Source organism: Capsicum annuum, unplaced genomic scaffold (genome assembly GCF_002878395.1).
Source record: "Capsicum annuum cultivar UCD-10X-F1 unplaced genomic scaffold, UCD10Xv1.1 ctg82773, whole genome shotgun sequence".
NCBI classification, from domain to species: Eukaryota; Viridiplantae; Streptophyta; class Magnoliopsida; order Solanales; family Solanaceae; genus Capsicum; species Capsicum annuum.
The window spans coordinates 62533-83593 of record NW_025893589.1 but is presented as its reverse complement, the minus strand read 5'-3'; positions in this window follow the sequence as shown (position 1 = coordinate 83593).

The window sequence follows — 21061 nt, the reverse complement described above, 5'->3', positions numbered from 1 at the left end:
CTCCCAGCTTTGGTTAGTTTCAAGCCAAACTCAACTGGAATGTTGGTTGGATTGCAATGCTGCATCTTAAACCTGTTTAAAATTTCTCTCATCTACTTCTTTTGGGAAACAAATATGCCATCATCATCAGATTGCACTACTTCTAAACCAAGAAAGTAATGCATCTTACCAAGATCAGACATCTCTAATTCATCCATCATACACTTCTTGAAATCAGAAAACATGTCACTATTATTCCCCATGAAGATGAGATCATCGACATACAAACACGCAATGAGCATTTTCCCATTCTCCCCAATTTTCACAAAAAGTGTAGGCTCATATGGACACTTTTGAAAAACCATTTTCTGAAAATAAGCCTCAATGTGACTATACCAAACCCGTGGGGCTTGTTTTAATCCATAAAGAGCTTTCTTTAATCATATGTTTTAATCCATATGATATCGCCTATATTTACTTAGGCGCCGCATATGATATCGCCGATATTTACATAGGTGCCGCATATGATATCGCCTATATTTACATAGGCGCTGCATATGCTATCGCACATGCTTTCCAGTGGCTATGTGCGATTGGTTAGGCGACGCATACTACTTTGAAAGGCCATAACTTCTTGCTCTGGTGTCGGATTTTAGCAAAATTGGTATTGTTGGAAAGTTAACTCGAAGACATATCATTTGACACATAGTAGGCTCTCTAATTCGACAAATACAGAGAGTTATGGTCGATGGAAGCTGACACAAATTACAACATCCACTAAAACTTAATCGATCGAAATAATTTCAACTCGTCCTTGAGTTGAAGGACCTCTATGGTCTAAATTCATACTCAAATGGATTCACATACTACATAAACATGCCAAATTGGCATAGGATTTAAGGCTCTGGATTATCAACGCATCAGAGTCATGGTTTTTATTCTAGCCCGAAATGTGGGGTGTTACACCGATGCTAGAACCCTTTTTTTTAAGCTACTTCCCTTATTTTTCCTCTACGGTCATCATTCTATAACTCTTTCTCCTATTGATGTATATAATCACTTCGACACATACCAATTTGGCTCTCTCTTATTAGTCTACTAGAATCACGTCTCTAAATTCATGTTCACCCAACTCAATGGGATTAAAACTACGCTAAGGGACTTCAACATCGTCTATCTACAGTCCCTTCAATTCAGCTCTCAGGGGCACCATATAATACATTCCTATCCTTAGAATCTCATGTAATAACATACTACTTTGTGTGCACTATTTTCTTTATAAACCTTAAGGACCCTCTTTTTTTTTTTTCTTGGCTTAGCCACAATTTACTGTCTCACCTAGGGGTCACATACATATCATAATTGAAACTTCACACTTTTGTCAAACTAATCATCATAAACGCTAAGACTAAAAGATCATTTCCATAAACTAGCATTATCACCCCCGAACTACCATTTGTTCCCGCATGACAATCATCCACAACTCCAACATAGTGTCTAGTACTAGTCATGGACAACAACACAACTTCTCACATAATACACAGATTCATAGCTACAAAAAAAAACGAATACTAGTCCACTGAAAGTACGTGACAAAACAATCGATCTTAATTTCTTCATCGGCCTAATTGCAGATTACAAGTGCATTCTCCTTTAACACTACAACTACCTATCCATTAGCTGCCTAAATTACAATCATTACTCCGTAAAATAGAGAGTTCCTTTTTCAAAATCACAATGTGCAGCCTAGGTCTGTCAACTCTTAACCACTCTATCCTCCCATTCACAACTTATTCTTGATCTTTTTTAACATAATGGCATGCCATCATAAACTTCTTTCCTAGTTCAAACATACTCAAAATCATCTTAATCCACCATTATTGCTCAATTTAATACCATAACATTTTCACAATTCTTGCTACACCTTCCTCAATCATCAAAGGACATATCATTCCACCACACTACTCGGCTACTCGATACATGACCTTTGCAACATACTCCAATCAATCACTATTCCCACTTCCTGGTCTTTAACTTATGATTTCATATTTCTAGCCCTACATTCATTCAACTATTTATGACCCACAACACCCTAAATCACATTATATCTTTTATGACAACACTCCCCAAGAATTGGGATGCATACTTTCTCATTTAAAAGTGTCATGGCTAACAAGGTACGAGAGGGTCTGAGAGGACATATTACTGTAGGAGCAAACGCACAATTCATACGAACAAAAGTACATTCTTTCAAAATGAAGAACTTAAACACACTAGTGGGCTCCCCTGTCCCGAGGATTTATGACGGATATATCTAAGAGCACCATAAAGATATGAATCACCTCGAAGATGAGGCATAGACAGAGAAATTTGAGCAACACATGAATCTGAGTAAGATTTTTATGAACATCTCTTTACATGATCAACAGTATGAAAGAAGGGGAAATGTATGCTAAATGTCTCGTAGCCTCCCCTATTATAAGTGTGGCACGCTTCACACCCATAAAAAGGATACTACTAGACACGGCTTCACAAACACCCTAGGACACTTGAACTCTGGGATCTGATACCAAATTTGTCACGCCCCGAGCCGAGGCCCTAGACGTGGCACGCACCCGATACTATTGCTAGTACGAGCGAACGTTTTGGCTTATCACATGAGCATACAGATAACATAATAAATAAAGAGGAAACAGAATATAATAATATTTCTTAAAGTATAAATCTTTCATCAATGTTCATTAATATCACTTAACTTCTGAAGATACAATAGTCATGACAAATACTACTAAAAATTATAAGATCTGTCTAGCAACTAAATCAGTCTGCGAAGCCTCTAATAAGTACCAATACTAAAAGAAAAGAAAAGAAAATATAATGAAGTCATCATATCTCGTCCAACCTCCTGATAGGAAAGAGGCTCACTAATAGTAGAAGATAGCGATCCTAATGAGGCGCCTGACCGCGGACATGAGAGCCAGAACCTACATCATGAAACGATGTAGCGCCAAAGGTGGTCAATACGTGGAATGTATTGGTATGCAAAACCATTTCAGGAGGGTAGTACATCAAGAGATTAGAAATGACAATAAAATTCAAACGTAAAAGAGGACAACTGGAAAGGAACAAGAATATAAACTAAATTTATAATTGACCAAATAAGGTAGATTTAATTGCTTTGATTATTTGTAGGAGAAAGTAGTGAACCGTCATAAACCACCATATGAGCGCATGGAGTTTGATCTCGGCCCGATCAGCTAAGCCGTCCTATACCTTGCCAGGCATAGGACGTGACATGACATAATTTGCTAGCAAGTATCCATCATTAGCCCCTTTTTGGGACACATGAAAGAAAAGAGAGTATTCGACTTGTGGAATGATCTCTATCCTATGTCGGCAAACATAGTTTCGGGCATTTGTCGTTTCAACCTATGCCTTCACGGTCAGCTAACTAACTCCCTTATACTCATGACGTTGTCTTATTTATCTGATTAGTTATTATCAAAAAGTTCGTCTTGTTACGTTCATGTTCATATTTTAGCCTTTTTAGGCTCATGCTCGTGGTTTTCCCTTTTTAAGCTCATAATTATGTATAGCCACTTTAGGCTCATACTGAGAGTTAACCGTAATAGGTTCATATTCATGAGTTAACACTATCAATATTGGAGAGTCATGATAGGTAATTTCATGGTTCGTTATGATATAATTCATGCATATGATTGGAAGCATTCTTGTAAGAATATTCATGTTCATATTATTATCTATTAGGTCAATGAGGGATTCCCGGGAAGTAGGTATTATTATATTAAGACTTGCAAATTCATAATGTATACATCACAGTGCAAAGAACTTTATGAATGTTACGGAAGGTTATCTTCTTATGGATTATGGAACAAGAATTATACTTTTAAGAGTTTCATAAATTATATCAGAAACATTCACACGATGGCATGGCTGAGATTTTGACATTTTGACATGGAAGATTGGGCTAAGATATTGCAGCAGAGGTGCAGTAGTTTGCTTCGGGTTTGTGATGGTGGCGTATGTCGTCATATGGTGAGGAAAAATATCAATTTACAGGCTGGTCATTTCCACTGTGACAGAGTCTGCCAAGAAATTGTTATTGGTGTTTATAGAGATAGAGTAGTGCCTGAATGGCAGGTTGCCTTGAACGGCTTAAAGGGAATACCTTAAAGAGGATGTTGCTCTTACATACTGTGTAATATATTTACTTAATAATAGAGTAGGACATATTTGAATTAGCGATGTAACAGTATGTTCTTTTTTTTGTTGTTGTCTGAACGTTGCAGCGGAAGAACGAGTAGTCTGTGCTGGTTGTTGTTTTGTAACTATGCAGTTGGAAAAGAAAGTAATGAAGCATATTGCAGCTACAAGGCTGCGACACTGATGTATCAGATAAGGACTGCTGGAAAGTGAACCATGTACAGAAAACATGTTATAGACGGATATACAATCTCACAATGAAGTCATAGAAAGAGTAGATATGTTTGGAAATTCAAAAATAACTAGGAGAGGTCATCTTTGATCAACAGATTATGTAATTAGTTCTCTCTCACTTCTTTTAAATAATGGGTGCTCTCTAGGTGTAATTGCTTGACTTTGCAGAACGTAAATCTTTCACAGTTATTGCCAAAATCATCTATGATTCGTACATCAAATCACGAGGGTCATTGGAACTCACAAAATTCAGAAAGAAAGAACATGAAACAGAGTTATCTTTACACATCCAACAACTATTAAACCATTCAAGTTCATTGATAAGATTGAAGAATTTCCTTTAAAACCTAAATAGTTTTAGAGCAATTTGAATTGGATAACAGTACAACGTCCAGAAACGAGAGTAAGTAATGGTCCTACATACCTCTTAAACGTTGAAAGAACTTTGAGATTGGAAGAAGAAATTCCAACGTGATTCTCACCAAGTTGTGTTTCTTAGGAGATGTGATTGAGAGGAAAAATAGAGATATATTCTAATGGAAAACTTCTCAAAACTGATGGAGAAGTGAGGCTTTTTATCGTATGAACACGTGGAAAATAGAGTGACTGGTTTAAAGCATGTAACTGATGGGAAGTATAGAGGCGTATCTGGCTGAGAAAAATTAATGTTCCATTGAGGGAAATAACGCTTGTAACTGATAACTTAAGAGCGTTTTAATTTCATGAAATAAATTGCAAAACAAAAAGACAAAATTACCCTTGAAATACCTCACAAAGCAGTGGGCCTGAGATGTTATCTCCCCCTTGAGGTCATTCGTCCTCGAATGAAGGTCTTGGCTAGAAGAAAGTGCATGATTTGAAACTATTTACGATCGTCTGCTGGACTGTACTCATCTTTTATGTTTTTGGGACATCACTCCCTGAAGCTCAAGACCCAGATTGGTTCAATACCTTGTCATCTCCCCCTTAGCTCAAAGATCGATATACTAGGTACGGACCTATCTTCTTAACTGAGATATAAGCACAACACTCTGCACAGTTAGGGTATTACTATGCACAAGAATGCTTAAACTTTCCCTGTTAGACTATATTTGTAGATACAAAACCGATGCTAGAACCCTTTTTTTTTAAGCTACTTCCCTTAACTTATCTTTCCTCTATGGTCATCATTCTATAACTCTTTCTCCTATTGATGTATATAATCACTTCGACACATACCAATTTGGCTCTCTCTTATTAGTCAACTAGAATCACGTCTTTAAATTCATGTTCACCCAACTCAATGGGATTAAAACTACGCTAAGGGACTTCAACATCGTCTATCTATAGTCCCTTCAATTCAGCTCTCAGGGGCACCATATAATACATCCCTATCCTTAGAATCTCATGTAATAACATACTACTTTGTGTGCACTATTTTCTTTATAAACCTTAAGGACCCTCTTTTTTTTTTTTCTTGGCTTAGCCACAATTTACTGTCTCACCTAGGGGTCACATACATATCATAATTGAAACTTCACACTTTTGTCAAACTAATCATTATAAACACTAAGACTACAAGATCATTTCCATAAACTAGCATTATCGCCCCCGAACTACCATTTGTTCCCGCACAACAATCATCTACAACTCCAACATAGTGTCTAGTACTAGTCATGGACAACAACACAACTTCTCACATAATACACAGATTCATAGCTACAAAAAAAGAATGAATACTAGTCTACTGAAAATACATGACAAAACAATCGATCTTAATTTCTTCATCGGCCTAATTGCAGATTACAAGTGCATTCTCCTTTAACACTACAACTACTTATCCATTACCTGCCTAAATTACCATTACTCCGTAAAATAGAGAGTTCCTTTTTCAAAATCACAATGTGCAGCCTAGATCTGTCAACTCTTAACCACTCTATCCTCCCATTCGCAACTTATTCTTGATCTTTTTTAACATAATGGCATGCCGTCATAAACTTCTTTCCTAGTTCAAACATACTCTAAATCATCTTGATCCACCATTATTGCTCAATTTAATACCATAACATTTTCACAATTCTTGCTACACCTTCCTCAATCATCAAAGGACATATCATTCCACCACATTACTCGACTACTGGATACATGACCTTTGCAACATACTCCAATCAATCACTATTCCCACTTCTTGGCCTTTAACTTATGACTTCATATTTCTAGCCCTACAGTCATTCTACTATTTATGACCCACAACACCCTAAATCACATTATCTCTTGGATGACAACACTCCCCAAGAATTGAGATGCATACTTTCTCATTTAAAAGTGTCATTGGTAACAAGGTACGATAGGGTCTGAGAGGACATATTACTGTAGGATCAAACGCACGATTCATACGAACAAAAGTACATTCTTTCAAAATGAAGAACTTAAACACACTAGTGGGCTCCCCTCTATCCAGGTGAAGTCCCGAGGATTTATGACGGATATATCTAAGAGCACCATAAAGATATGAATCACCTCGAAGATGAGGCAGTTCTCTTTTGAACTATGGAACTGCGTGCTAATTGGATCACATATATGTTAGACCTATATAAATGTGAAGCTGCAGTTTTCTCTTTTGGCAATTTCAATTGTTCTTTAAGTTTTATCATCTCACATTTGGATGCACTACAATATTTTTTGCCTAAGGCCACACTAAACCTGAGCCACATTTTACAAGTGTGGCCTATACCATTAAAGACCACGCTTTTAAAGCGTAACCTTAGTTTTTAACTTCTGGCCATATTACTTTTGACAACGCTTTGAAAGCGTGATTTTTAATGATGTAGACCACACTTTACAAATTTTTCCAAATTATGATATAATTGACAACACTTATTAACATATATGGCTACATTTTTAAGTGTAATATTATTATAATTTTAAAAACAACATTTTTAAAATGTGGTCTACAATTTTCATTAAAATTTTCTCTCTCCCTCCCAAATATTTAAATTTTCCTCCAACTTCTAATTAACCAAAAAGAGTTGAGTATATTAAAAATCAAAAACCCTACGTATTATTTCACACAGGTATTAAACACCCTGTACGGTCCAGGTCTCTCCACCTTTGAATAACACCGACATCATCGAACGTCGCCGGCTCGGAAGGCCAACCACCGACGAGGGGAGACCACCGGAGAGAGGCGATAACCTAAAGGTGATAGTCAATCTCTCCTTTTGGCCTTTTTTTTCTAAATCAGTGAATTTGAACACCCTTTTTGTTGTTTTGTCAATTTCTGAGCTTGGTTTTGGGAATTTGTTGGTTCTTTTGAGTTTCTTGGATTTTGGGAATGCCAATTTGGGGTGTGTTGTGATTCCACATTATACGATTGAAGAGAATGTGAGGAGTTTGGGGTTGCACCCTTCTTTTTTTTGTTCTCAGATATCTAATTGTCAAGTTTTCCTTAAAGTTTTTTTTGTTAGAGTTGGAATTTTGTTATCTTAATGTTTACCTTGTTCCTAAAGTATACAGGTGTATCCAGTACAACATGAGTATAAAGCACAACAATTTTGGTTATAACTAACTAATTAAGTATATATAGAATTAAAGAAAGTGCAGAACTTATATATAGAGTTAAAGAAAGTGCAGAACTTACATCTAACTATAACGCCCCGCATTTCGGGCTACAATAAAGACCATGATTCCGATGCGTTGATAATCCCGAAGCCATAAATCCTATACCAATATGGCATGTTAATTATTTGTGTAGTGAATCCATTCAAGCTTGAATTTAGACCATAGAGGTCCTTTGACTCAAGGACAAAATGAAAACTACTTTGATCGATTAAGTTTAAGTAGACATTATAATTTGTGTCAACTTCTATCAATCATGACTCTTTTTATATTTCGAATCAGAGAGCCTACTATGTGTAAAAATATAGGTTTTCTAGTTAGCTTTCCAACGATACCAATTTTGCTAAAATCCGACACCCGAGCAAGAAGTTATGGCCTTTCAAAGTAGTATGCGTCGCCTAACCAATCGCACATGGCCACTGGAAAGCATAGGCGATAGCATAGGCGGCGCCTATGTAAATATAGGCGATAGCATAGGCGGCGCCTATATAAATATAGGCAATAGCATAGGCGGCACCTATATAATGGTTTCAAGTGACTTAAACACTCCATTTTTGGGGCAAAATGGTCCTTTTCCCACCCTTATTCAGCCATAAACACGAAATTCAGTAACCAAAGACCCGAAAATACACCTTTATTCATCAAAATTGCTCAAGAAATCCCCTTAGGGTTTCAAAATAAAAACCCCAATAACTCAAGATTCAATCATGTGTTTTCAAAAAAAAATTGAAGATTTGAAATCCCCGTAACGTAGGCTTCAAGAAGTACCTATCATATTCGCATATAGAGGTACTGTAACACCCCGTATTTTTGGGCTAGAGTTTAGACCGTCGTTCCTACGTATATAGACCCGAACTAAATTATTCTTTATTAACTTGTGTGTGGTAAACACTCCTATCGTAATGCCCCGTAAAATTCTCGAGTCGATTTCATTTTTAGTGTTATGTTTGAGGGGCTAACAACTAGAATATTTTTCTAAGTGTAATGAGGACTTAGAGTCATTTTAACTGGCAATCTTCGGGATACAATTTTTCAACCTTCCCGACATCCGTTTTTAGATTTTCAAGTTGAGTTACGATCGGGCAAGCTCATAGTACATCTCGGATAAGTTTCAGAATTTTTCAGAAATCATAAGGCTGCGTTTGGATTTCAAAACAGTAGCAAAACGCATAGCCTATTGCCCAGTTTTCAGCATTTCAGGGTCAACTTCAGATGATCATAACTCTCTGAATATAATGAACTGAGAGAGCTTCTACCTATCAAATCAAATCTCTTTGAGTCTTCTTTCCAATGCAACTGGTTTCATCCAAATACAACATCTGAGTAAGGAGTTAACCCATTTTACTTCAGCCTGTCAGCTTGTCAATAGAGGGACAGTTTCGAATTTGTTTGTTTTCTTAGAGGCATTTTAGTCATTTCACCTCACCCAAATTTCATCTATAACACCAGATTTAGCCCCCAATTCACCAAAATATAATCCTTTTCTCAAATTTTCTCTCAAGAACACCCCTTAGGGTTTCAAAATAAAAACCCCAATAACTCAAGATTCAACCATGGGTTTTCAAAATAAATTGAAGATTTGGAATCCCCACAACATAGGAATCAAGAAGAACCTATCATATTCGCATATAGAGGTACGTGGGGTTATCTCAAAAATCTCATGAGCTTAAAAATTCATGTTTTAAAAATGGGGGTTTTGAAATTATGAATATAAACATGTTTCAAGAATCTTTATGATATTGATTTGGTCTTTAGGCCTAATTACAAAGTGATTTGATATATGATATATGTATATGCATGTATTCAAACAAGATGTTAACTTGAGAGCATGAATGATATGGAATCCCTCTCTTGATATGAATTTGTTTTAAATGTTCATACGATGTAAATTGTTTGAAAACATCTTGAAAAGCATGACATGAAATGTTTTGAGAATTGATATGATTTTGACTTGAAACGAGAGGGATATTTGTGTTGAAAAATGTTGAATACAGTGGTTGAATGAGAAGAATGATGTGATATTGATGGCTTGCAAGTCGGGTATGATGATACTATACAGAATATGATATGTGATTGAATCAGATGAAATTTGAATGAATTGATTTTTCATGAGATAGGTGGATACCCGAAGAAGGCATTTGAGTGTAAGGGCTCATCGCTGGAAATTGTGTTTGCCGACATGAGAATTTGGTACCCTGCTTTGTGATCTTACATACCTGACTTTATGTCATTCCCAAATTGGGACTATGGTTAGGAGCCCTGTTTTGTGATCTTGTGCACTACCATTGGGTCGAGACACCCTGCTGTGTGATCTTGTGTGTCTTCCCCTCTCTTATACTATAATCTCGGCGACAACCGTGGTTTGATAGTTGGTGTAAATGTGATATGTAGGGTATTCCACCTAGCTCAGCTGCATTGCATTGTTGTTGAAAACAATTACATTACGCCTATGTTTTTTCAAATGATTTGATATGAAACTACTTTATAATGTCTCTCAACTATATTTTGTAAAAATATTATGTTTTGTTTGGATATCTCTGCGTACTAGTACTTTTGTATTGACCCCCTTCCCTCCCAGGTTCGGAGGCACAGTCTGGGGGTCCAAAAAATCAGTAGATTTCCTCAGACGGATTCGCAGAGTCACTTGGTGAGCCTTCTATATTTTGGAAGGCCTGATATTTGGCAGTCTCATTTATCATTTATTTGTTTTGGGTCTACTGAGGGCCTTGTCCCAATTTTCAGATAGATATTTATTTCAGTCATGTAGTAGAGATTTCGCAGACGTTATAGAGATGTTGATTAAGATTGTGGGACATTATTCCCCATTATTATTTTCATATGATTCTTGACCATGTTTCTTTTATATAGTGTATCTTCCACATTTTTTTCATATAAGTCATGTGCATGATTACCAGATAGATAAGGGGTGTTTCAGGCCCTGATGGTTCGAAATAGTTGTCACGTCCAGGGCCCCGGTTTGGGTCATGACAAACTTGGTATCAGAGCACGATTCATGATCCCAAGGTGTCTGCAAAATCAAGTCGGGTAGAGACTTATTTATGGGTGTGTAGCGCGCCACACTTATAAGCAGGAGGCTACTAGGTGTTTAGGAATGTCTCTTTTTCTTCATGTTCTAGTTCGTGCAATAGAGTCGGAATGTTCCCCTTTCATGCTCTAATTTGTGCTATGGTGTCCCCCATATGAAAGTAAAGTCATCCTAAATTCTTTCCTTACTCTATTATTCTCATACATGTCCTATTATTGGGCTGATTCATGTGCAAAATGTTTAGAATGTACATGATATAGTCCTTTCCGATTGAGTCCAATAAGATTTTAAAAATTGTGCAAAGACTCGATAGGAGTCTTTTAGTGCATCAATGTGTGTTGATTCTGATGTAAATATTGATCCTAATGGAATCATGCATTCCATCTTAAGGTATTAAGTGTATCTAGTCCCTCTCAAAATCTTGTTATAGATGTGGACAATGTATAGCAGAATGTTGGAACTGTATTTCTACCCAATTAGTAGCATAAGTTAAAGTGTTGTTGTCATGACCTATTGGTAGTGATATTGGATCAAGAAGTTGGTGATGTAAAGTCACAAAGTTAGAAGTCAAAGTGAGGGTAATTTTGTGTAAATGAATATTTCAGTTGAATAACCGATGTTTGAGGATGATTTACCCCTTTATAGTGATAAAGTAATGTTGGAGCTAGCAGCATGTGTGGACGGTATGGTAGTCCATGGAGGAAGTGTTTTACTCAGATTTTTATTTATACAGAATAATATATATATTCTTAAACCATTAAATATTATGTGTCAATTTTCTATCCCTTGTACTATGTAATCTTGTTATCATGGTGTTTTTGAGAAAAAAAAATTTAAGTCTAGTGAAGCCGTATTGGGCTCTTTCGATTCACTGGTATAGTTTCCTTGTCATCCATCTCATTTTCTTATTCAAAATACAAAATCAAAGTCTAGTGAAGCCGTGTGAGGCCTGTTTCGATTCACTAGCAACTTGTTGTCCAACTTGTTGTTCTTTCGTTGGTTTAATATATGTATGGCTGAATCTGTTTGCATGAGATTAAGTTGGTAAAGAGGTACTTCATCCTTGTGAGTCAGTTAGTATAAGGTAGAGAAGGAGTTGTTAGTCAGGGTGATTTGTTGGTTGCTTGAATGTGAAAATGGTTATATTAGCGATTAAGTTATGATTATAGACTCATGGTTGTTTGACCAATTTGAAGGCAGTCTAAATGTATGATTGAGTGAGTAAGTATGAGGTGAGAAATTCATATAAGTAGAAAAGATTGTATGGGGTTATAATATAAGATTAAGGTTGATCATGTCTATTATGTAACATTACCCCTTGACCTTCTTTTTTGGTAGTTGTAAATAGTACTACTTATGAGAAGGTATGTAGCAGATTTTGAAGTATTTGGGATAGATGTTCCAATTTAATGGATTAGTATATTATGTTGCACTCGTCATTGGTGGTAGATGATTGATGCTAGATATTTGTTTCAGTCATGTAGTAGATATTTCGAAGACGTTATAGAGATGTTGATTGAGATTGTGGGACATTATTCCCCATTATTATTTTCATATGATTCTTGATCATGTTTCCATTATATAGTGTATCTTCCGCATTTTTTTCATATAAGTCATGTGCATGATTACCAGATAGATAAGGGGTGTTTCGGGCCTTGATGGTTCAGAATACTTATCACGGCCAGGACCCCAGTTCGGGTTGTGACAGGTAAGTGGGGTTATCTCAAAAATATCATGGGCTTAAAAATTCATGTTTTAAAAATGGGGGTTTTGAAATTATGAATATAAACATGTTTCAAGAATCTTTATGATATTGATTTGGTCTTTAGGCCTATTTCTGAAGTAATTTGATATATTATATATGCATATGCTTATGATTCAAAAGATGTTAACTTGAGAGAATGAATTATATGAAACTCCTCTCTTGATATGAAATTGTTTGAAATTTTCATATGATGTGAATTGTATGAAATCATCTTGACAAGCATGACATGAACTATTTTGAAAGTGGATATGATTTTCAACTTGCAAGGAGAGGCTTATTATGTTGAAATATGATGAATATAATGGTTGCATGAAAGAATGATGTGATATTGATGGCTTGCAAGTCAGGTCTGACGATACCGTACAGAATATGATATGTGATTGAATCAGATGAAATTTGAAAGCATTGATTTAACATGAGATAGGTGGATGCCCAAAGAAGGCATTTGAGTGTAAGGGCTCATCGCTGGAAACCGTGTTTGTCGACATGGGAACTTGGTATCATGCTTTGTGATCTTGCGTACCTGACTTTATGTCATTCTCAAATTGGGACAATGGTTAGCAGCCCTGCTTTATGATCTTGTGCACTACTATTGGGTCGAGACACCCTGTTGTGTGATCTTGTGTGTCTTCCCCTCACTTATACTCTAATCTCGGCGGCACCGAGGTTTGACAGTTGGTGTAAATGTGATATGTAGGGTATTCCACCTAGCTCAGCTGCATTGCATTGTTGTTGAAAACAATTACATTACGCCCATGTGTTTTCAAATGATTTGATATGAAACTGCTTTATAATGGATCTCAACTATATTTTGTAAAAATATTATATTTTTTTTTATATCTCTACATACCAGTACTTTTGTATTGACCCCCTTCCCTCCTAGGTTCAGAGGCACAGTCTAGGGGTCCAGAAAATCAGTAGATTTCCTCAGACAGATTCACAGAGTCACTTGGTGAGCCTTTTATATTTCGGAAGGCCTGATACGTGGCAGTTTCATTAATCATTTATTAGTTTTGGGTCTACTGGGGGCCTTGTCCCAATTTTCGGATAGACATTTATTTCAGTCATATAGTAGAGATTTCGCAGATGTTATAGAGATGTTGATTGAGATTGTGGGACATTATTCCCCATTATTGTTTTCATATGATTCTTGACCATGTTTTCATTATATTGTGTATCTTGCTCATTTTTTTTCATATAAGTCATGTGCATGATTACTAGATAGACAGCGGGTGTCCCGGGCCTTTATGATTCGGGAATGCTCGGCAAGGGCCCCAGTTTGGGTCGTGACAAACTTGGTATCAAAGCATGGGTCATGGTCCTAGGGTGTCTGCAAAATCGAGTCGGGTAGAGTCTTGTTTATGGGTGTGTTGCGCGCCACACTTATAAGCAAGAGGCTACAAGGCGTTTAGGAATGTCTCTCTTTCTTCATGTTCTAGTTCATGCAATAGAGTCAGAATGTTCCTCATTCATACTCTAATTCGTGCTATGGTGACGTCCATACGAAAGTAAAATCATCCCAAATTCTTTCCTTACTCTGATGTTCTCAGACCCGTCACATTACTGGGGCAATTCAAGTACAGAATTTTAGAGTCTAAATGGTATGGTTCATTCTGATCGAATCATATCAGATTTTTGCAAGGACTTGAGAAGAGTCCGTTAGTGCTTCAAAATGTGTTGGTTCTAGTGTGAACCTTGATTTTATGAAATAGTGTTTTTTATCCTGCAGTATTAAGTGTATTCAGTTCTTTTTAGAACTTATGTTGGCAGTGTCACGCTTCAGAGGTAATAAGGTGTAGCAGAATGTTGGAATTGTATTTCCACCCAAATAGTAGTATGTGTTAAAGTGTTGTTGTCATGAACTACTAGTAATGAAATTAGACCAAGAAGTTAGTGATGTGAAGTCACAAAGTTAGAAGTCAGAGTGAGGATGATTTAATCCTTTTATGGTGATAAACTAATTTGGTAGCTAGCAGACGGTATGGTAGTCCATGGAGGAAGTGTTTGACTCTGATTTTATTTCTACAGAATAAGATGTGTATTCTTAGTTCATTGAATATTGCGTATGAAATCTCTATCTCATGAAATATTATCATCAAAGTGTTGTTGAAAAATAAAGTCTAGTGAAGCCGTGTGGGGATCTTTCGATTCACTAGCATAGCTGACTTGTCATTCATCCCATTTTCTTGTTCAAAATACAAAATCAAAGTCTAGTGAAGCCGTGTGAGGCCTATTTCGATTCACTAGCAACTTGTTGTCCAACTTGTTGTTCTTGTGTAGGTTTAATGTATGTATAGCTGAATCTAGTTGCATGAGATTGAGCCGGTAAGGAGATGATTCGTCCTTGTGTGTTATTAGTAGAAGGTAGAGAAGGAGTTGTTAGTCATGGTGATTTGTTGGTTGCTTGAATGTGAAAATAGCTATATTAGCGAGTAAGTTATGATTATAGACTCATGGTTGTTTGAGGAATTTGAAGGCAGTCTAAATGTATGCTTAAGTAAGTAAGTATGAGGTGAAAAATCCACGTAAGTAGAGAAGATTGTATGGGGTTATAATATCAGATTAAGGTTGATCATGTCTATTATATGACTTTACCCCTTGACCTTCTTTTCGTTGGTAATTGTAAACTAGTACAACTTGTGAGAAGGTAGGTAGTGGATTTTAAGGTGTTTGAATAGAACGTGTCAATTTTATAGACTAGCATATTAATTTACACTCGTCATTGGTGGTAGATGATTGATGCTAAACTATAGGTTTGAATTTAAGTGAAGGATGTGGTGGTAAAAAAATAGTGGCATGAGATCGATGATGCACGTTTTATGGAATTAAATTAGTAGGCTTGATGTGTTAAAATAGTACGTGCTAATGAGTTATGATAAGGAAGACCGTAAGGTCACGATCAATTTTTTTTGTGGCTATGAAGTTCTAATGTACTAGTGTTTCTTGATGGTTATTTCATAGTTTTCAAGTGAGAATTGTGCGTAAGGTTGGGTTGTAGATCACATTTACGTTCAACACTAGACATTAAGTTTGAACAGTTGATGCCCATTAAGATAGTTGTGATGATTGATTGGGTAATGATACCGGTTTTATGGAAGTGATCTAATAGGCTTGAATGGTGTACGCAAGAGATTAGGTTTATTTGATTTGCAGTGATGTATGATATTATACGTGTGATGTAGAAGTATGCCTAAGGTGACATGAGGTTGCGGCATTCTCTCTAGGGCTATTACTTGTTGCGCGTGGCTAGTGGTACCATTGAATTGTTAAGTGGATAAAGACTAGTTAGATGGTATATGGTGATCTAAATAGCCATGTTAAGGTGTTTTGATTGATAGTGTTGGTCCTTTTGCGGTGATCTTGATTCTCATAGTAGAGGGATATAAATTTGGAGTCACAATAGTGGTAGGCTATGTCGAAAGTGATATGGTTTATCAAAGGCTTGGTGATATCCATGTTAAGTGTTAGAATCTAAGTTTGAGTTTTGAAGGTTAAACCGATAGAAATAAGTGTGCAAGCATTATGCTATGACTATTGGTGGCTATGGAAAGATAGAGTGTATCCCAGAAGGTAGTCATTTGGGTTGAGTTCTATGATATGCAAGTATTGTCATTTTTTCCAAACCCTAGAGTGCAGTAAGTGTAGTTCAGTTAGAATCTGGTAAGGGATCTCCCAAACTCTAGATGATGACTTGAAGCAAAGGGGGAGATGATAGAACAAATGACCAAGTAAGGCTCTCAGATTCTAGTAGTGATGCAGTATGATTTAGAACATCAGAAAGTGAGGGTGAATCTCAACCCATTCCTACCTCAGTATTTTTTTTCAGTTATCCGAATGCTTACTCATGCCTTATGATTCAGTTCTGTCATCATAGTTCATGATTCCTGTATATGATAGAGATTCACGTACTCTTCCAGTTCCAAGATAATGAGCTCTAATTCATTCATGTAGTCGGAATCACATTCCTTATGTTATGAAATCTAGTTGAGGTCATGCAACTCATGACGCATGTATTCACTCTTTATAGTGTGCTCAGTCCCGTATAAAAATCTTTTCATGCTTCAGGGTCTTATGTTTTAACCTTTTAGTGACCCTCCCTATGTAATGATAGTGGTGATGATGTAAACGTTCTTGTTGATGGAAAATCATAGTATGCTTGTTTAGATAAGGCCATAAGTATGAAGTAAGATTTGGGGCCAAGTCTTTGATACATGTGATGGTTAGTGAAAAAGTTTGTGTGTGTATGTTTTTAGGATAGCGCGTGGGAGTTATAGTATTAAAAGTTTAGACACTATGTGAAGTATGTATTTATGGGTGATTGCCTTGAAGATAACATGTGGTTATAAATTAGGCTTGAATGACATTTTGGGATTGTAGTGAAAGGTTACAATATGCATTAGTGACTTCATATTAAGAGTTCAGAGTAGTCATTGAAGTGGTAAGGCGTGTTATACTTAGGATGTGATCTTTAAAGGAGATATAGAAGACTGCATCATATGGTTTAGAATAATAGCGTGGTCTGGATGTTGTATTTTTATGACTTAGAGTTAGGCTTGATCACGGCGAAGGGATTAAGTTATTTCCGACATTAGTAGAAAAATTTGTCAATGCTCATATGAGAATTTTAAGCTGATTTGAATGAATATGATATTTAAGGAGAATAGTATAGTTAAGTGATATTCGAGAAGTGTGCTAAGCTTGAAAGTAAGAAGTTGTAATGCCAAAGGCCTGGTAATTCTATCCTAATTTAGGAGTTATATGCCTTTGTTCCAGACTGCAGAGTAGTGTCAATGTGGTGATTCCTCAGTTGGATGTCTTGTGTAATCCGTACCCAAGATTCATGGTTCCGCTAGAATTTCTTTAGAGAATTGTAATGAAGATGAAGAGATACTTCTGTTAAGTATGAGGGTGTAGTATGATTCAGTCTATATGGCCAATAAGTCAGTTTAGCAGTTAGAATTGCATGACTTGTTTTCTCATCTTTGCACTGATTCATGCTACTCGAAATCTCAGACATGCTACTATGCCAAGATAGAGTATACCAGTAATTGCGAGTATAGCTCAGTTCATGTATCATGTACTAGATTCAGATTCCAGATGTTCAGTTATGATTCAATTTGTAGGTGCCTAGTGCATCGCCTCAATTTTATTTTATTTTTGAGTATCTTAATGAATTGAGCATTCATAGAGGGACATAGTATCCCAAGGGGGAGATACCTCATTTAGTAGCATGCATAGATTCTTATTACAAGCCTCGCACCAGCTATCATTGAGTATTAAGTCATACATTCACATGTCAGTTCAGTCATATATATGCATGCATGAGAAATGCATGTTCAATAGAAAAAGTTCAGATTATCAGTGTATTTAGTCCTGCGTTCATGAGAACAACTCAGTCACAGATCCATGCATCAGATATGCATGTTCATTATGAGAATTCAACTTATGAATAGCTTCAGTCGTGTATTCCATGCATCAAAAATGCACGTCCGGTATAAGAATTTAGAATATCAGTAGTTCCAGCCTTATAGTCATGTTTCAAATCAGTGTATTATTTCTTATAGAAACATATCATATCCGCATTATTCCATACCTCTAAGCTTCAATATGTTCCTACCCATCATTCAAGGATGAATGATCCCAAGGGGGAGATGAGTAACGCCCCACATTTTGAGCTACAATATAGACCATGATTCCGATGCGTTGATAATCCCGAAGCCATAAATCCTATGCCAATATGGCATGTTAATTATTTGCGTAGTATGTGAATCCATTCAAGCTTGAATTTAGACCATAGAGGTCCTTTGACTCAAGGACGAGTTGAAAACTACTTCCATCGATTAAGTTTAAGTGGACATTATAATTTGTGTCAACTTCTATCAACAATGACTCTTTGTATATGTCGAATTAGAGAGCCTACTATGTGTAAAATGATAGGTTTTCGAGTTAGCTTTCCAACGATACCAATTTTTCTAAAATTCAACACCCGAGCAAGAAGTTATGGCCTTTCAAAGTAGGCGGAGCCTATGTAAATATAGGCAATAGCATAGGCGGAGCCTATGTAAATATAGGCAATAGCATAGGCGGCGCCTATGTAATGGTTTCAAGTGACTTAAACACTCCGTTTTTGGGGCAAAATGGTCCTTTTCCCACCCTTATTCAACCATAAACACGAAATTCAGTTCCCAAAATTCCAAAATACACCTTCATTCATCAAAATTACTTAAGAACTCCCCTTACGGTTTCAAAATAAAAACCCCAATAACTCAAGATTCAACCATGTGTTTTCAAAACAAATTGAAGATTTGGAATCCCCGCAACGTAGGCTTCAAGAAGTACCTATCATATTCGCATATAGAGGTACGTGGGGTTATCTCAAAAATCTCATGGGCTTAAAATTCATGTTTTAAAAAAGGGGGTTTTGAAATTTTGATTATAAACATGTTTCAAGCATTTTTATGATATTGATTTGGTCTTTAGGCCTATTTCCAAAATAATTTGATATATTATATATGCATATGCTTGTGATTCAAAAGATGTTAACTTGAGAGCATGAATTATATGAAACCCCTCTCTTGATATGAAATTGTTTGAAATTTTCATATGATATGAATTGTTTGAAATCATCTTGACAAGCATGACATGAACTATTTTGAAAGTGGATATGATTTTTGATTTGTAAGGAGAGGGTTATTATGTTGAAATATGATGAATATAATGGTTGCATTAAAGAATGATGTGATATTGATGGCTTGCAAGTCGGGTATGACGATACCCTACAGAATATGATATGTGATTGAATCAGATGAAATTTGAATGCATTGATTTTTCGTGAGATAGGCGGATACCCGAAAAAGGCATTTGAGTGTAAGGGCTCATTGCTGGAAACCATGTTTGCCGACATGGGAACTTGGTACCATGCTTTATGATCTTGCGTACCTGACTTTATGTCATTCCCAAATTAGGACTATGGTTAGGAGCCCTGCTTTGTGATCTTGTGCACTACCATTGGGTCGAGACACCCTGTTGTGTGATCTTGTGTGTCTTCCCCTCACTTATACTCTAATCTTGGTGGCAACCGAGGTTTGACAGTTGGTGTAAATGTGATATGTAGGGGATTCCACCTAGCTCAGCTGCATTGCATTATTGTTGAAAACAATTACATTACGCCCATGTGTTTTCAAATGATTTGATATGAAACTGCTTTATAATGTCTCTCAACTATATTTTGTAAAAATATTATGTTTTGTTTTGATATCTCTACGTACCAGTATTTTTGTATTGACCCCCTTCCCTCCCAGGTTCGGAGGCATAGTCTAGGAGTCTAGAAAATCAGTAGATTTCCTCAGACAGATTCGCAGAGTCACTTGGTGAGCCTTCTATATTTCTGAAGGCCTAATACCTGGTAGTTTCATTTATCATTTATTACTTTCGGTGCTACTGGGGGCCTTGTCCCAGTTTTCAGATAGATATTTATTTCAGTCATGTAGTAGAGATTTTGCAGACATTATAGAGATGTTGACTGAGATTGTGGGACATTATTCCCCATTATTGTTTTCATATGATTCTTGATCATATTTCCGTTATATAGTGTATCTTCCGCATTTTTTTTCATATAAGTCATATACATGATTACCAAATAGACAGCGGGCATCCCGGGCCTTCACGGTTCAGGAATGCTCATCACGGCCAGGGCCCCGGTTTGGATCATGACACTAACAGTCGATGTATTTTCCCTCTTTCTTTATTCGTGTAAACTTGACTTTCAAAACCATGTGGAATCTAAGAGTATGAAGAAAAATGCTTTTCATACTATTCTACCAGTTGCATGAACTTAAATGTTAGTTTTGCATAGTTTGCCCATCCTATCTCGTATAGACAGCCATAGCCAGTTCAAGCTATTCGTATGCACTTCCTTGTTGTAGAGTTAACTGCTCAATCATCCTGATAAATAAATTGCAATACAAGTAAATTTTTCACTATCATAAACTTTATTTTAGTATTAACTTTAGGGGAGTTTCTATACCCTTCTAGTGGTAGTCCACTACAGTTTCATGCTTTATCCTAATAGACCAAAAAGGCACCGTGAATTTGGTGTGCTTGAATTCTTTATGAGATTGAATCAGTTTGTAAAATCCAGTTTCAATAGCTCTATTTCAAATTATAACGTAGCCAAGCTGTTGTACAACAGTTGACGTGCAACAGTTATTCAAAAT